We start from the raw sequence: 20,015 nt of genomic DNA on the forward strand, positions 1-20,015 counted from the left end.
TGAAAGGCCCATTTGATGCAGAAATTTGCCTCCCAGTAGATCTTGAAGTGTTTCTCAGGCTCCAATATCCACATCCCTCAACTTCAGCATCATTGAATCCTCAAGAAAACAATATGCATGGGACATAGATACCCTCTGTGGGAGTTCAAAAAAGAGCACTGCAACAATGATGTGTATTTTGTGTGGACACTGCGTGTACAATTCTATTCAAAAAATTGTTTGCAATAATTGTCAATAACAACAATTTGTATTGTAAATAATTACATTCAGATGTAATACAAAGAACAATAAATGTTTATTGTTTTAAAATCTTTAAAGCAACATCACAAAAGAATTTAATACAATGTTGACCCAAAAACAAATTCTATTTTGAACACACGATGGTTAAAATATGTCATTCAATATATTTAATCTAAATTAAGTCCAGAGTAGTACCTCCAAATTTTTTATGTGAAAACCCTTCAAGCTCTTTAAATAAAACAACTGTTATTAGGGTTCTACGTCTTTATTCGTCATGTCTACATATTTACAGCCCTCTATCACTAGAAGCCTGCGAATTGTAACATGTAATGTACCAGTTGTAATATAACTGTGTCAGTGCATTAGAAAAGCGTATTGTAATCAAGTTTCAAATTCGAAGAGTTTGTCCACACATGGAGCACCATCTCTGTGAGTATGACAATGCCAGACCATAGACCATATATGCGTACTGCAACATCTGCAACAATACAAAGCCTTGGGTTCACTGTCACTGATTAGCCTCTATACTAAACACACACACACACACACACACACACACACACACACACACACACACACAGAGAGAGAGAGAGAGAGAGAGAGAGAGAGAGAGAGAGAGAGAGAGAGAAATTGCCATCTGTACTTTGGTAGTCATTGTTGCTGCCACAATTGCATCATGGTCCCTGATACCAATTTCGACATGGTCCTCCTCAAAGAGTCAGGTCTCTTTGTTGCCATTAGATCCAATACATTTCCATAGAACACATTTTGTAATGTTTCATAGGATTTCTTGGCACACTTACAAAACTACAATTTTCCCAGTTGATTGTTGGTTGTTTCGGGGTGAGGGCACCAAACAGTGAGGTAATCGGTCCCATCGGATTAGGGAAGGAAGTTGGCTGTGCCCTTTCAAAGGAACCATCCCGGCATTTGCCTGAAGCAATTTAGGGAAATCACAGAAAACCTAATTCGGGATGGCTGGAGGCAGGTCTGAACAGTTTTCCTCCCGAATGCGAGCCAGCTTATAGTTGGATGACCAAAGTTACCAGAAATGATTACAATATGATTGGGGAACTAACATATAAGTGAAGTGAGCTTTTCTCTAAAGTTTTCATTATGTCAGGAGATGACTCTGGTATATGATAGAAGGATCCACTTACCATTTTAAGCCCTTCCCTGATACCAAGTCTTGTCCAAACAATCCCTCTGGGTGTGGATTATATAGGTAATACTTACTATATAAATTTTGATTATACAGGCAATATTTACAATACAAATTTCAATGCCTCCATGAACTACATACGTTGCCAAAATGGGATGGTTAGAAAGCTTAAACGATACAGAAAGTAATACCTTAGCGCAACCACAATGCATGTGTATCTATGGAGAAGCCAGAAGGACGTGTGGTTTCGGAAGAGGAGCAGCAGTCTTTTTAGTAACTGCGCAAGTAACTATATGGATAATTGACTGACCTGGCTTTCTAACATCAGCCAGATGGCCTTGTTGTGCTGGATACCTCAAACAGCAGAAAGCGAGGGCAAACTACAGCCAGAATGTGCATAAACTACTACAAACAGCACAGTGAACACATTATCATAGTCATAGATGCCTTAATAGGTTCCACAACGAAACATTGTCTCGAAATTTGGTAGAAAATCTGAAGAAATTCTGGTCGTATGTAAAGTACACAAGCGGCAAGATGCAGTCAATACCTTCGCTGCACAGTGCCGATGGTATTGTTACCGACGACTGTGTCGCTAAAGCGGAGTTATTGAATGCAGTTTTCCGAAATTCCTTCACCAGGGAAGACGAATGGAATATTCCAGAATTTGAAACACGAACAGCTGCTAGCATGAGTTTCTTAGAAGTAGATACCTTAGGGGTTGCGAAGCAACTCAAATCGCTTGATACAGGCAAGTCTTCAGGTCCAGATTGTATACCGATTAGGTTCCTTTCAGATTACGCTGATACAATAGCTCCCTACTTAACAATCATATACAACCGCTCGCTCACCGATAGATCTGTACCTACAGATTGGAAAACTGCGCAGGTCGCACCAATCTTTAAGAAGGGTAGTAGGAGTAATCCATCGAACTACAGACCTATATCATTGACGTCCGTTTGCAGTAGGGTTTTGGAGCATATACTGTATTCAAACATTATGAATCACCTCGAAGGGAACGGTCTATTGATACACAATCAGCATGGTTTCAGAAAACATCGTTCTTGTGCAACGCAGCTAGCTCTTTATTCGCACAAAGTAATGGCCGCTATCGACAGGGGATCTCCGGTTGATTCCGTATTTCTGGATTTCCAGAAAGCTTTTGACACCATTCCTCACAAGCGACTTCTAATCAAGCTCCGGGCCTATGGGGTATCATCTCAGTTGTGCGACTGGATTCGTGATTTCCTGTCAGGAAGGTCGCAGTTCGTAGTAATAGACGGCAAATCATCGAGTAAAACTGAAGTGATATCAGGTGTTCCCCAGGGAAGCGTCCTGGGACCTCTGCTGTTCCTGATCTATATAAATGACCTGGGTGACAATCTGAGCAGTTCTCTTAGGTTGTTCGCAGATGATGCTGTAATTTACCATCTAGTAAGGTCATCCGAAGACCAGTATCAGTTGCAAATCGATTCAGAAAAGATTACTGTATGGTGTGGCAGGTGGCAGTTGACGCTAAATAAAGAAAAGTGTGAGGTGATCCACATGAGTTCCAAAAGAAATCCGGTGGAATTCGATTACTCAATAAATAGTACAATTCTCAAGGCTGTCAATTCAACTAAGTACCTGGGTGTTAAAATTACGAACAACTTCAGTTGCAAAGACCACATAGGTAATATTGTGGGGAAGGCGAGCCAAAGGTTGCGTTTCATTGGCAGGACACTTAGAAGATGCAACAAGTCCACTAAAGAGACAGCTTACACTACACTCGTTCGTCCTCTGTTAGAATATTGCTGCGCGGTGTGGGATCCTTACCATGTGGGATTGACGGAGGACACCGAAAGGGTGCAAAAAAGGGCAGCTCGTTTTGTATTATCACGTAATAGGGGAGAGAGTGTGGCAGATATGATACGCGAGTTGGGATGGATGTCATTAAAGCAAAGACGTTTTTCGTTGCGGCGAGATCTATTTACGAAATTTCAGTCAGCAACTTTATCTTCCGAATGCGAAAATATTTTGTTGAGCCCAACCTACATAGGTAGGAATGATCATCAAAATAAAATAATAGAAATCAGAGCTCGAACAGAAAGGTTTAGGTGTTCGTTTTTCCTGCGCGCTGTTCGGGAGTGGAATGGTAGAGAGATAGTATGATTGTGGTTCGCTGAACCCTCTGCCAAGCACTTAAATGTGAATTGCAGAGTAATCATGTAGATGTAGATGTAGAAGATAGACATGAAGCCAACCCCCACAACAATAGTACAAGTTCATATGCCAATTAGCTCTACAATTAGAGACTGAAAGAATGTGTCTGCATCTACATCTATACCCTGCAAAACCACTGTGAGGAACATGGCAGAGGGTATGCACCATTGTACCAGTTAGGGTTTCGTCCCTTTCCATTCATGTACTGAGCAAGGGAAGAATTTGTTTGAATGTCTCTGCAAGTGCAGCAATTATTCTAATCTTATCCTAATGATTCCTATGTGAGCAATATACATAGGGAACTGAAGTATATTCTTAAACCAAAGCCTCCAGATGCCAGACACTGAGATCTGTAACACACGTTTTATGGCGATAGAGTATCAATCAAAATTCTGATTTACTTCGTACTTTGTGCTGTCGTGCAGCAGAATGGGCATAAACGTTAATTAAAAGTAGCACCAAAACTACCAGAGCTCCATAAAGGCATATCTATGAATGTATAATACGAATGGCAAGCATGGGTGAGTTGGTACAGTATTAGATCATATGAATGGCTATGGTTCAAATCCCAGAATAACAGTTTTTTTTAATACTGTTTACACGTGAAACTGTTACACGGGGAACATTTTCCTGACATGAATAAAGACTTTTCGGAGTTTGTAGATATGTTCTTTTCGCAGTCTGCTTTTATTTCATTTTTTGAAAGTTGTAAATCTAGTGAGTACATCTGTATAGATAGTTGTGGTGTTCTCTCAGACATGGGCAACAGAACAGACACTATTCGCGATCAAGCAGCTAGTACATTTGTAGTTTCACAGAATAAACATAAACAATGGGACAACAGAATCAAGAAACAACTGCATCACACATGCGGAGGTATTAGTAGTAGTAGTAGTAGTAGTAGTAGTAGTAAATAATAATAATAATAACTGACTGCAGATGGCAATGCCACGTACATGAGATATGCTTGTTGTGGCTAAAATCTTGTGTTGAGTACACATACTGCTGTTGTGCGAAATGAATCGATGGAACGTTATTGACATTCTCGTCAAACTGTTACATAGCAACTCTTGTGTATGTACAATGAAAATAACTGATGATGAGAAAAAGTGTGCTGCATTCCTGATGGACATAACTGATCAATGGAATGTATCAAACATCACAGAAGGGGAAACTTTAGACACCGATGAGCACAGGTCAAGCAGAATTGTTTGTTTGTGAACAAGTGAATGACTAAAAGTCGACGACTTTGACATCATCACCAGAAGGGTCCTCAAGCGATGTACTCTATAGATCTACTACATCCAAAGAAACAAAGTGAAAGCAGACTGCCCTGAAAAGTCTTTTTCCATGGCAGGAAAATGTTCTCCCATGAAACAGTTTCAAAAAACTGTCATGCCTGGGTTTAGAACTCAGGACCCTTCGGTTAGTGATTTAATACTCCACCAACTCACCCACAGATGCCATTTCTATTATTCCCTCACATGCCTTTACTGAGCTCTGGTAGATGTGGTGCTACTTTTAACTGATATTTACACCCATTCTGCCATAGTAAGAACTAAATCGGAGGTTTGGTTGTTACTCTATCAATGTACAACGTTTGGCACAGATCTGACTGTCTGACATCTGGAGGTTCGGGTGTTAGAGTCATCATTTAAAGCCAATTTTTGAAACTCCTTTAATAGACTTTCTCAGAATAGTTTATGTCTATCTTCAAGAGTCTTCCAATTCACTTCCTTCAGTATCTCTGTGACACTCTCCCACGGATTAAACACTATCAATAAGCTAAAATCTACCACCTGCTTTACCCACGACTGCGCCTATGTGATCATTCCTTTTCATATCCCTACAAAATGTTACACCCAGGTCTTTGTATGAGTTGACCAATTCCAGCAGTGACTCATTGATATTACAGTCCTAGGATACTGCTATTTTTTGTTTTGTGAAGTGCACAATTTTACATTTCTGAACATTTAAAGCAAGCCGACAGTCTTTGCACCACTTTGAGATCTTAACAAGATCTGACAGAATATTGATGTAGCTTCTTTCAGACAGTACTTCATCATAGATAACTGCATCATCTGCAAAAAGTCTGAGGTTACTATTAATATTGCCTGCAAGGTAATTAATGAACAACATGGACAGCAAGGGTCTCAACACACTTCTCTGTGGCACACCTAAAGTTAATTCTACATCTGTCAATGATTCCCCATGTGAGATAACATGTTTCTTCCTCCCTACCAAGAAGTCCTCAATCCAGTCAACAAATATCACTTAATATTATTTATGATCATACTTTTGACAGTAAGCGTAGGTGTGGCACTGAATCAGATGATGATTTCGGAATCCATGCTGGTTAGCATTGAGGAAGTCATTCTGTTCAAGATACCTTCCTATGTTTGAGCTCAGAAAATGTTCTAAGATTCTACAACAAATCGATTTCAAGGGTATTGGATGGTAGTTTTGTGGATCACATCTACTACCTTTCTTGTCAACATGTGTGACCAAGAACTGAACACGGTTTTTTTTAAAGGGATCTACGATAGATTATTGTTAGAAGAAGGCTAACTCGGCTGTTAGTGCAGAATCCGACAGGAATTCCATTAGGCCCTGGAGCTTTGTTCAATAATAACGATTTCTCAACACCAGTGGCACTAATACTTTCAAGTGTTTTATATTCCAGTGTTGGATCACAATATGAATTCTTTAGACGATGACTGGTTTCAGTCCGCGATGACCATTCTCAGATCTTTTTTACACCATGTCCTAAAGTGATAAGGCCATAATGGCATCGTCAAAACATATAAATGTAATCAGCATAGCATCGTCATATAGACGATGCTGATTATCCAGAATGAGATTTTCACTCTGCAGCAGAGTGTGCACTGATATGAAACTTCCTGGCAGATTAAAACAGTGTGCAGGACCGAGACTCGAAATCGGGACCTTTGCCTTTCGCGGGCAAGTGCTCTACCAACTGAGCTACCCAAGCACGACTCAGGAGAGCTTCTGTAAAGTTTGGAAGGTAGCAGGTGAGGTACTGGTGGAAGTAAAGCTGTGAGGACAGGGCGTGAGTCGTGCTTGGGTAGCTCAGTTGGTAGAGCACGACAAAGGTCCCGAGTTCGAGTCTCGATGCTGATTATATTTATATGTTTTGATGATGCCATTATCGCCTTATCACTTTAGGACATGCTGTAAAGAAGATCTGAGGATGGTCATTACGGACTGAAACCGGTCATCATCTAAAGAATTCATATTGTGACCAAAGACGGGAATAAAAAACATTTGACAACAGTGGATCACTGTTTGTATACGCGACCATGTCGCAGTTGGTGGCACTAATACTTACTTCATTCATCTTTTCCATGGTATGAGGATTAAATTGGAGCAATTTTCCTACTCCTGGGTGTGCCATGTGTCAAAACCTTCCGCAAAGTTTTGGTATTGTTTGACACTGTACCTCTCTGATGGAATTGCTGGTTGTGTAGAATCTCTTTATTAGGAAGGCTTGTGGTGCAAATGTCGTCCACGAGACAGCATGGCTTGGGCAGCAAACGAGTCTTGAGTTAGCAGTGGCATGAGAAAAACTGGTGTGCATGAAACTTATGATAAGGGGTTTCACTGCAATTTGTTGTGTATTTTAAGTGCTTTTGCTACAAAGGCTACCCTTTAAAGCAAAGAAAAAAGGTGGTAGGGCAATATGTCTTTTAATAACTATTATGTAAGAATTGTTTGTTAATAAATTTGTTTTAAAGGATGTTTGAATTAATGTTAGACAAGCACCTTACCACTCCATAGCTCCTACCACACTAATGGTAGTGGAGTGCAATAAGAAGGTGGTAGGATTTTGAGCCTGTCATGTGGTAGGACTTGTCTCCATTTTAAGTGCTTGGCACCAGTTGTGATTGCCTTAATATAGTCATTCTTACATTGCAGGTTACATTCCGAAGTACTGTGGAAGCTAGAAACGTGGTAGGGATATCACATTTAACAAAAATTCACCTTGAATCTGAGCTAACGATTTGTCAAGAAAAAGGTGATGGTAGTGTAACGGAATTAATGCAACAGCTGCGCGGAGTGCTGGGACGCTGCCTTGTTGTCAACGCAGAAATTGTGGGTCAAGCGAGTGGCGTCTGTGTGTGTTGTAAAGTATTTTGCTAACATAGCAACAAACAGGGGGAGGGAAGGCATGGGTTGATAGAGTGGGAAATGGTATTTGGAAGGGGGGGTGGGGGGTGTATAGTAAACTACCCACTCCATTTTCTGACCTGTTTGCAACTGCATTAGAGTTTGCAGTAGATAAAAATGAACAACTTGAGGGAAGATTTGCAAGCGCCTGACGTAGTAGAGTTACAGATGATGATTCCTTGCACTGTAGGGAAACATAAAAGAATGATTATTGAAGTCATTAATGAAAATTTATCTTTAAGTAATTTCAGGAGAAACATTTTGTACACACTTACTATGTTCGTGCCACTGCAAACTCAAGACTCCTTCACTGACCAACCCACATAGCCTCGCGGACTACATTCGCACCACAAGCCTCTCTGGTAGAAAGATTCTGCACAACCACCAGAGAGGCACGAAGTCGAACAATACCGAAACTTTGCAGGTTTCGACACACGGCGCTTTGGCTTTTCCTTCGTAAGAAAACATTTGAAAACAGAGTTAAGCATTTCAGTTTCTGTCTCATTCACAACTTTGCTGCCATTAACAGCTTTTACATACGACCAGAATTGCTTTCAGTTTTGTGCAATATCATTTGACAATATTCTGCTTTGGTAGTCAAGGTATCACACATTGCTCTCTTGACAGCCAAATGCTTTTCATTCAGCAACTATCTATTGTCCTGCACTTTGTTTTACACCTATTATGCAGTAATCTCTGTTTCTTTACAAGTTTTCTTACAGTGACTGTATAACTTGGAGGTTCCTTCCCATTATGAACTGTTCTACTGGATACATATTGATCCAGCACAAGGTCAACTATTCTTTTAAACATGAGCCATAGTTCCTCTACATGCTCCTGCCCTGTGCTGAAAGTATCAAGTTCCTCACTAAGGTATGACTGACTTTTTATTTAGTTTACAGAACATGTATATCTTTCTGCTTGTTTTACTTGTCCTTTGTACTTTGGTTATCTTTGTTGCCACAACAACATCATGGTCATTGATACCAGTTTTGATGTGGACAGCCTCAATGAAGCCAGGTCTATTTGTTGCCATTAGATCCAATATATTTCCATAACGAGTGGGGTTGATAACTATCTGTTCCACATAGCTTTCAGAGACAGCATTTAGTAATGTTTCACAGGATGTCTTATCATGGCCACCACCAACAAAAAAGGAATTTTCCTGATTAATTGTTGGATGTTTAAAATCTCCACCAACGATCACCGTTAAAATGTGAACTTATGTACAAAAGAACTGAGGTTCTCTCTAAAGTTTTCAGTTACATCAAGAGATGAGTCTGGTGGACGATAGAAGGACCTAATCATCAATTTATGGCCAGGATCTGACTTTCTTGTCTGCTGTGACATACACTACCTCCATTCCCCATTTGCCTACCCTTTCGATATACACTTAAATTTTCCCCAAAAATCTCATGGTTATCCATTCAAGGTTTCAACAAACTTTCTGTACCTAGCATTATGCAAGTTTCACTGCTTTTCATGAGCACTTCACACTCTGGCTCTTTGTTGGGAATGTTTCGCCAATTAACCATTAGGTTTTTAATATTTCCACCTGTGTGAGACATTTCTTTCAGCATTACACTGATACTTCAAGGTTTCCTACAGCTATCGCTATCTGGATTAGGTGGAGAGTTGCCTAATCTAAAAAAAACCTTGTGTGCACCCCTCATAGTCAGCTACCTGAATTGCAGCCTCTGTTGTGTAGTGTACAATTTACCCATTTAGGGGGACCCTACAGTTCTCAAACCTATAGCCAAGGTCCAGGAAGCCGCAACCTGCCTCGTCATAGCACATAAAGAGTCTCTCCTTCAGTCCTTCCATTTGATTAAGAATCAAACGTTCCGGAGACAATGCTGCAAATTATGGGCTTTGTTGAAACTCCACACACAAGGCTGGTCTTCCCAACCTTCCCTGCCAGTCACTGGAATGACCCAAGTATGATCTCGTATCTCAGACGACAGGCATGATTTATTCCAATATGTGTCACAATCTGCAGTTTCTTCCACCCTGTTCCCTCAATGGCTATGGCTGCCAGAACAGCCTCTTCAACATGATGAATGACACCCCATGCATACACACTGAGTGCACCTGGTCTCCTTTCCTGCCCCTTGCTGCCATTTCCCTAAGGGGTACTGTCATTCATCCTATGTTTGAACTGTCGATGATTAGTAAGACCCCTGCCTTTCTGCGTTTGCCTCCTCTTGACACTGGACAAAACAGGTTACCTTGAAACAGGTGAAGTGAGTCTCATGAGCTCAGTTTCAGTTAAAGACAGCACCTAAAACTTGTTGGTAAGAGGGCCAGTACAAAACCCCGAGTTCTCCTTGGTCCCCATCCATCCTCTACCCTGTACAGGACGCCTAGCTCTACCACTGACACACCACTTGTAGTCAAGTGGATGAGTAAGGACAGATCCTGTACTTTCTGCAGAGGACACAGGATGTACAGGAGAGGGTACTTCGGGTACACCTCAGGGACCGGTATCATAGGTACATGACTCTTGAAAGCTCTTCCAGTACACTGATTCACAGCAGCTGCCAATCATTTGACACTAGTCAGTGCAATTTCCAGCAGCTTGCAAACTTAACCAACTCATCCCGTGTCTGAGAATGTATGATGAGATAAGGGAAATTATTCAGAGTGTTACAGGACATGATAATTTAATAGTGATTGGTGACTGGAATTAGGTAGTAAGAAAAGCGAAAGTAGCAGGCGAACATGGACTGGAATGTGGAAATGAAAGAGGAACCTTCCTGGTAGAATTTTGCACAGAGCGTAAGTTATTTTTCACTTGATTTAAGAATCATGAGAGAAGGTTGTAAATATGGAGAAACTAAACCAGAACACACTGGAATGTTTCAGAATGATTAGATAACAGTAAGACTGAGATTTTGGGACCAGATCTGAAACTGTACGGCATTGCCAGGGGCAGATGTAGACTCTGACGATAATTATTGGTTATGAATTGTAGATTAAAATTTACAGCATTGCAGAACGGTAGGAAATTACGGAGATGAATTTCAGAGGGAGCGTTAGACAACCACTGATTGCAGCAGGAGAAAGGAATACAGTAGAAGACAGATGGGCAGCTTTGAGATATGAAATAATGAAGGAAGCAGAGGATCAAAGCGGTAAAAACCAAGACCTAGCAGAAACCCTTCTATATCAAAAAAGATATATAATTTAATTGCTGAGAAGAGAAAATATAAAAAGCAGCACATGAAACAGGTGAAAGGGAATACAGATGTCTAACAAAATAAAGTTGACAGGAAGTTCATGGCTATGTAGGAATGGCTAGAGAACAAATGCGAGGCTGTTGAAGCATGTATAACCAGAAGAAAGACAGATACTGCCTGTAGCAAAATTATAGAGAACTTGGGACAAAACAGAAACAGCTGTAGGAATACGTATTATAGAAAGGGAAGAGGATGAAAATGAGATGGGAGATAAGGGTCAGAGTGTACATACAGACAAGCGAGGGGGGGTGGGGGGGGGGGGGGAGAATAATAATAAAAATAATAAACCCCGTGGAGGCCCGGGAAAAGAATAGGCCTCCGGTATGTTCTGCCAGTCATAAAAGGCGATGAAAAGAACAAACCACTAATAGGGCTAACCCCCCTTTTAGTGTGATTAGTTGGTTCAGGACAGAACTAATGAAGCCTCGGACAAACGCTGTCATGGTAGGGGACCACACTTGAACCCTATGCCCGTCCACAATGGTAACGACACTGCTAGCCACATGAAAAATGATTTAAATCCAAATAGAGGTGTTTTGCAGGATATGCTTCCTGCAACCATTCTAGAAGGAAAACAAAGACAGAGGATGAGATGGTCAGATGAAGTTAACCGACACCTCATGTTCTGTTATTACCAAGCAACAAACTTAGGAACCAACACAACTGGATACAGATCACAAGTATACACAACATTTATTACCAGATACCCAGAATTAAAATTTTTAACAGAACAACGACTAGCTAATCAGATCCATGTAATAATCAAAAATAACAGGATACCCCAGTCAGAATTAGAAAACATCAAACAACAAGTACAACAAATACTGGAACAAAATAATGTGTAATCAGAAGAAGAAGAAGAAGAAGAAAATACAGTAATGGACTCAAACATCCCAGAGCAAACAAACAAAGAACAAAACACATCAATTAAACAATCAGAGGAAAACGAATCTTAAGACAGCCACCAGAACAAGCACAAATAGAACACAAAGTGACACACAATTTAGATATAGAAGAAAAATTTCAGCTGGCATATATACACTCCTGGAAATGGAAAAAAGAACACATTGACACCGGTGTGTCAGACCCACCATACTTGCTCCGGACACTGCGAGAGGGCTGTACAAGCAATGATCACACGCACGGCACAGCGGACACACCAGGAACCGCGGTGTTGGCCGTCGAATGGCGCTAGCTGCGCAGCATTTGTGCACCGCCGCCGTCAGTGTCAGCCAGTTTGCCGTGGCATACGGAGCTCCATCGCAGTCTTTAACACTGGTAGCATGCCGCGACAGCGTGGACGTGAACCGTATGTGCAGTTGACGGACTTTGAGAGAGGGCGTATAGTGGGCATGCGGGAGGCCGGGTGGACGTACCGCCGAATTGCTCAACACGTGGGGCGTGAGGTCTCCACAGTACATCGATGTTGTCGCCAGTGGTCGGCGGAAGGTGCACGTGCCCGTCGACCTGGGACCGGGCCGCAGCGACGCACGGATGCACGCCAAGACTGTAGGATCCTACGCAGTGCCGTAGGGGACCGCACCGCCACTTCCCAGCAAATTAGGGACACTGTTGCTCCTGGGGTATCGGCGAGGACCATTCGCAACCGTCTCCATGAAGCTGGGCTACGGTCCCGCACACCGTTAGGCCGTCTTCCGCTCACGCCCCAACATCGTGCAGCCCGCCTCCAGTGGTGTCGCGACAGGCGTGAATGGAGGGACGAATGGAGACGTGTCGTCTTCAGCGATGAGAGTCGCTTCTGCCTTGGTGCCAATGATGGTCGTATGCGTGTTTGGCGCCATGCAGGTGAGCGCCACAATCAGGACTGCATACGACCGAGGCACACAGGGCCAACACCCGGCATCATGGTGTGGGGAGCGATCTCCTACACTGGCCGTACACCACTGGTGATCGTCGAGGGGACACTGAATAGTGCACGGTACATCCAAACCGTCATCGAACCCATCGTTCTACCATTCCTAGACCGGCAAGGGAACTTGCTGTTCCAACAAGACAATGCACGTCCGCATGTATCCCGTGCCTCCCAACGTGCTCTAGAAGGTGTACGTCAACTACCCTGGCCAACAAGATCTCCGGATCTGTCCCCCATTGAGCATGTTTGGGACTGGATGAAGCGTCGTCTCACGCGGTCTGCACGTCCAGCACGAACGCTGGTCCAACTGAGGCGCCAGGTGGAAATGGCATGGCAAGCCGTTCCACAGGACTACATCCAGCATCTCTACGATCGTCTCCATGGGAGAATAGCAGCCTGCATTGCTGCGAAAGGTGGATATACACTGTACTAGTGCCGACATTGTGCATGCTCTGTTGCCTGTGTCTATGTGCCTGTGGTTCTGTCAGTGTGATCATGTGATGTATCTGACCCCAGGAATGTGTCAATAAAGTTTCCCCTTCCTGGGACAATGAATTCACGGTGTTCTTATTTCAATTTCCAGGAGTGTAGAATACAAAGACACAAATACAGACATTAGACCATTCTTACATAGACCTCCAAATAACCCACAAGTCGAAACAACAATAACAACTATCAACACAATCATACACAACAAAATAAATGAAAATACAACTAGGGAAGAGTTGCAACTACTGGTTTATATAGGAGCACTCACTACACTAAATATACACACTAGGCAGAGATCAGAACCAACCAACACACAGAAGAAGCCCACAAAACCAGCATGGCAACACAGGCTACAGATCAGAATAGAGAAACTGAGAAAAGACATCAGACAGCTAACACAATTTATAAGAAATGAAATATCAGACAAAAAATGAAAAGGTTAGGTAAAATCTCACAACAAGAAGCGATAGAGCAATTAGATGAAAAGAATCAGAAATTACAAGCATTGGCCAAACGACTTAGAAGATACAAAAAAAGTGAAAATAGAAGGAAACAAAACCAAACATTCAACACAAACCAAAAGAAATTTTACCAGACAATAGATAACACACACACATTAAAATAGACAATCCACCAAACATAACAGACATGGAACACTTTTGGAGCAACATATGGTCAAACCCGGTACAACATAACAGACATGCACGGTGGATACAAGCAGAAACAGACACATACAAGATGATACCACAAATGCCTAAAGTGATAATTTTGCAACATGAAGTCACCCGAGCAATTAATTCTACACACAATTGGAAAGCCCCTGGAAATGATAAAATAGCAAATTTCTGGCTACAGAAGTTCACCTCAACACATTCACATCTAACTAAACTATTTAACAAAGATGATGTGACTTACCATACGATAGCGCTGGCAGGTCGATAGACAGTGTGCCTATCGACCTGCCAGCGGTTTCGTATGGTAAGTCACATCATCTTTGTTTTTAGATATATTTTTCCTGCGTGGAATGTTTCCCTCTATTATAAACTATTTAACAGTTACATTGCAGACCCATACACAGTCCCCGATACACTTACAGAAGGAATAGCTTATCTGAAACCTAAAGATCAAGCAGACACAGCAAACCCAGCAAAATATCACTCCATAACATGCCTACCAACAATATACAAAATATTAACTTCAGTCATTACACAGAAATTAATGACACATACAATACAGAACAAAATTATAAATGAAGAACAAAAAGCCTGCTGCAAAGGAGCACGAGGAAGTAAAGAGCAACTGGTAATAGATGCAGAGGTGACATATCGAGCTAAAACTAAACAAAAGTCACTACACTATGCATACATTGATTATCAAAAAGCTTTTGATAGTGTACCCCACTCATGGTTACTACAAATATTGGAAATATACAAAGTAGATCCTAAATTGATAGTTCCTAAACATAGTAATGAAACAATGGAAAACCCCACTTAATATCCAAACAAATTCAAATAATATCACATCACAGCCAATACAGATTAAGCGTGGAATATACCAAGGAGACTCATTAAGTCCTTTGTGGTTCTGCCTTGCTCTGAACCCACTATCCAACACGCTAAATAATACAAATTATGGATATAATATTACTGGAACATACCAACACAAAATCACACATTTGCTATACATGGATGATCTAAAACTACTGGCAGCAACAAACCAACAACTCAACCAATTACTAAAGATAACAGAAGTATTCAGCAACGATATAAATATGGCTTTCGGAACAGACAAATGTAAAAAAAAATAGCATAGTCAAGGGAAAACACACTAAACAAGAAGATTACTTACTGGATAACCACAGCGACTGCATAGAAGCGATGGAAAAGACAGATGCCTATAAATATCTAGGATACAGACAAAAAATAGGAATAGATGATACAAATATTAAAGAAGAACTAAAAGAAAAATATAGACAAAGACTAACAAAAATACTGAAAACAGAATTGACAGCAAGAAACAAGACAAGAGCTATAAATACTTATGCTATACCAATATTGACCGTTTCATACGGAATAGTGAAATGGAGTAACACAGAACTAGAAGCACTCAATACACTTACACGATCACAATGCCACAAATATAGAATACATCACATACATTCAGCAACAGAAAGATTCACATTAAGCAGAAAGGAAGGGGATTTATCGACATAAAAAACCTACATTATGGACAGGTATACAATTTAAGAAAATTCTTTATAGAATGAGCAGAAACTAGCAAAATACACAAAGCAACCACTCATATAAATACATCGGCTACACCACTGCAATTTCATAACCACTTCTACAACCCTTTAGATCACATAACATCAACAGATACGAAGAAAGTAAATTGGAAAAAGAAAACACTGCATGGCAAGCACCCGTATCATCAAACACAACCACACATCGATCAAGACGCATCCAACACATGGCTAAGAAAAGGCAAGATATACAGTGAGACGGAAGGATTCATGATTGCAATACAGAATCAAACAATAAACACCAGATATTACAGCAAGCATATTATTAAAGATCCCAATACCACAACAGATAAATGCAGACTTTGCAAACAACAAATAGAAACAGTAGATCACATCACAAGCGAATGTACACTACTAGCAAATACAGAATACACCATAAGACATGACAATGTAGCAAAAATAATACATCAACAACTTGCCATACAACATAAACTAATAAAACAACACGTTCCCACATACAAGTATGCACCACAAAATGTACTGGAGAATGATGAATACAAATTATACTGGAACAGAACCATTATAACAGATAAAACAGCACCACATAACAAACCTGACATCATACTCACCAATAAAATGAAGAAATTAACACAACTAATCGAAACATCCATACCCAATACAGCAAATATACAGAAGAAAACAGGTAAAAAAAAATTGAAAAATACACCCAACTGGCTGAGGAAGTCAAGGAGATGTGGCATCAGGATAAAGTTGACATTATACCAATTATACTATCAACTGCAGGAGTCATACCACGCAATATTCACCAGTACATCAACGCAATACAGCTACATCCGAACTTATATATACAACTACAGAAATCTCTAATTATTGATACATGTTCAATTACCCGAAAGTTCCTAAATGCAATGTAACATATACCGTACAGTTAAAAGGAAGTCACACTTGATCAAGGTCCATGTCACTTTCCATTTTTAACCAGACATGATGTCTGAGAAAGGAAAGAAATAATAATAATAATAATAATAATAATAATAATAATAATCCCCAAATTTGATGGTTAAAAATACACTTTTTCATGTGAAGTGACAATATACTTTCCTTCAGAACTGTAAAACTTATTAATCTTTTGAGTGGTTACGGTTTTATACACCGGCATAGAACTTCCCAGCACATTAGAAAATAAAACCCAGGAGAGAGGAAACAGCATGTGTTCAAAGATCTTTGATGTGCAGCATGCTAGTTTCTGGTGCATTGAAATTGAGATTGCCATGCACTTTTGTAAGCCAGTCATAGGTCATGTCACGTTATCTCGCCAGCTGATGGTGGTGGATGTTCAGAGCACATGCCACATGATGTTATCACAGCCAATAGCGACATCACTGTTAAATAGTGTAAACACACAAATAGGAAAAGTTAATGCTTTAAATCAATATACATTGTGTAGCTACAAGAAAAGAAAAGCTTTTGCTTGTAATATTGGTCTCTAGAATTAATAAGCTGCAAAAGAAACTAAGCTTTCACGTATAATATTGGCCTTTTTTTGCAGGTATTACACTTAAAGATACAACACAACTGTGCCTATAAAATTTTAAATAATGACAGAAACGTCTGCTCTGGGCAAGAAATTCTACTAAATGGCTCATCCTCAAATTGTTGATTTTTTAAATCAGAATCGAATGCTTCATGATTTAAGAAATTCATTGCACGTTCTCGCACTTATCATAAGTCATCTTGTGTAAAAGAAAATTTATGTTGAAAGTAATGCTTTTCAAACCACCATTCACAAGATTTTTCCTGTGGCTGTGTGTGAAATACGTTTGTTTCAGCAGTTCCCAGAGAGTGCCAGAAAACAGTGTTATTACGAATGTGCAACTAGATGATGTAGGAAGCCCATATGTCTGTATGTGTAAAACATTAAGAGACCTTACATTATGTCATAAAAGAAAGAAGACATCCAAGAGCATCAGAATTTCGTAAACCATACTAAAATGCATAATTTGGCCTAAAGTGCACATTTGTATGTCTATATTCACAATGAAGTGGGCCTCAACCTGATATTAAGCTCCTCATTGTAGTTTTTGGCATCTAAATTTTCTTGGAGTACCAGTACTGTATTATTTCATGTTTGGTGCTTTATTATGGCATAATACCATACGTACCAGAAGATGAAAACATGCAACTTGAAATTTAGCAAACTGTTGAAACTAGTCAATAGTGTGGAATGAAACACTTCATTTCAAATCAACTGACTGCCTCAGCAGAAATGATTAATAAAAGCCACATTTCTTTAGCAAACCAACAAAAGAAACTTCATTGTTGTGCAAGGCAATTATTGCTCAGTTGTTAAAAAGGTGGAAATAAAATAACATCTGAAACTAATAATACATTTTAGTCCTCTGTAATTATGTAAATGAATTTTAATTAACTGGGTAGCTCCTGGCCAAAGAAATCCATTTCATTTTCATTTGATGTGAGAGCTGTCAATGAAGAGGAAACGGCAAAATCACTAAATGTAAACACAGGTCACATGGAGACTACCACCCTCCTCATTACTACTCAGACTGGACAGCTTGGACACAACAGAAAAAAATTACAGGTGGCATCTGGCTACTTGCTGCTACTGCCGAAACAGTTCATGAAGCCAGAAGTGGGAGAAGGTACTGCTCATATGCGATTCAACTGCACATGCGTTTGAGTTTGCTGGCAACTGCTGAAACGAGTCCAATGAAATAGTTGTGACATTACACTCACCGGAAACTGTTTGTTATTACTAAGCATTGCATAGTCTTCATCCTAAAGCTTCTGACACATTTTGCTGTTGGCAGATGCTTGTGTTGTATATGGTACATTTCCAATGCAACCTGAGTTCTACGTTCATTTTTTTTCTCTTGTTTATGTTTATTGCTGCAGTATCATTCTGCAATGGCGGTATATAGTAATATTCTTTTTCAGCGTATTGGTTCTTACCAATGACAATTCCAAAAATTTAACTGAAAGCTAAAACAATGACAGATTCCTGGAATTCTAAGAAAATCCTGGGTTTTCCTGATTTTCTCCAGGATGAAAAAATTCCCGGGTTTCCCAGGGTGTATACATTCTGCGAGTCGAAACAAGGCCACTGGAGTAGACAACATTCTGTCAGAAGTACTGATAGCCTTGGGAAAGCTAGCCATGACAAACTATTCCATCTGGTGTGCAAGGTTTATGTGACAAGCGAAATACCATAAGATTTCAAGAAAAGTGTACTAATACAAATCCAAAGAGAGCTGGTGCCGACAGGCGTGAGTTTTTAACTATCAGTTAATAGTGACACCAATTATTTAGAGAAGAATGGAAAAAAGTGTACAAGAGAATCTTGGGGAAGATCAGTTTGGTTCCTGGAAAATGTAGTAACACACAGAGTAGTACTGACTGTATAACTTATCCTAAAAGATAGAACAGAGAGAGGCAAACCTACGTTTATAGTGTTTGTAAACTTATAAAGGCTTGTGGCAATGTTAACTGGAATACTCTCTTTAAAATTCTGAAGGTAGCAGGGATAAAATACAAGGAGCAAAAGGTTATTCACAACTTATACAGAAACCAGGTTGTAGTCACAAGAGTCAAAGGGTGTGAAAAGGAAGCAGTAATTGAGAAGAGAGTAAGATAGGGTTGTAGCCCATTCCCAATGTTTTTCAATATGTACTCTGAGCAAGCAGTAAAGGAAACAAAATAAGAATTTAGAGTGGGAATTAAAGTTCATGCAGAAGAACTAAAAAAATCAAAACAGGGGTAGTGGAATATAGCCAAATTAAATCAGGTGATGCTGAGGGAATTAGTTTAAGAAACAAGACATAAAAAATAGTAGATGAGTTTTGTTATTTGGGCAGCAAAGTAACTGATGATGGCAGAAGTAGAGAGGATATAAAATGTGTGCTAGCATTTCTGAAACAGAACACCATGGAAAACACAGGACGGAATATGAAAATATTATGAAAAGGATAAACACATGCAAATGAAACACACATACAGGGACCACAGTCTCTGTGGCTCCTGAGACGTGGCCTCAGCAGGTGGAGACTGTGCTTGTGTGTGTGTGTGTGTGTGTGTGTGTGTGTGTGTTGTCTACTTCCGATGAAGGCCTAGTTGGCTGAAAGCTTCCTTTCCGACAATCTTCTTGTTGTGCCTATCCGTGACTCAGCATCTCCACTATATTGTGAGTATCAACTACCCTTACAGTTACATGTCTGCAGTCTTCGTAAATACTGAAATATTGACATATTTTTGAAAACTAGGAATTTGTTAACACCTAATATAAATTTAAGTGTTAGGAAATCTTTTCTAAATGCATTTTTCTTGAGTATGGCCTTCTAAAAA

The 20,015-nt window shown here is 40.1% G+C and overlaps 1 protein-coding gene across 2 annotated transcripts in view; it reads right to left on the bottom strand.

The window, feature by feature from the left end:
- Positions 1-357: 357 nt before the first annotated feature.
- LOC126418590 (E3 ubiquitin-protein ligase FANCL) overlaps positions 358-20,015 on the bottom strand; it is a 112,071-nt gene continuing 92,413 nt past the window's right edge. Inside the window, exon 11 of one of the 2 annotated variants that reach the window (XM_050085421.1) lies at positions 358-718. The gene's annotated coding sequence lies outside the window, so the exon portion shown is untranslated. The remainder of the gene's footprint in view (positions 719-20,015) is intronic. The other variant, XM_050085422.1, reaches the window with a different exon arrangement.

Source organism: Schistocerca serialis, chromosome 9 (genome assembly GCF_023864345.2).
Source record: "Schistocerca serialis cubense isolate TAMUIC-IGC-003099 chromosome 9, iqSchSeri2.2, whole genome shotgun sequence".
Classification (NCBI taxonomy): domain Eukaryota; kingdom Metazoa; phylum Arthropoda; class Insecta; order Orthoptera; family Acrididae; genus Schistocerca; species Schistocerca serialis.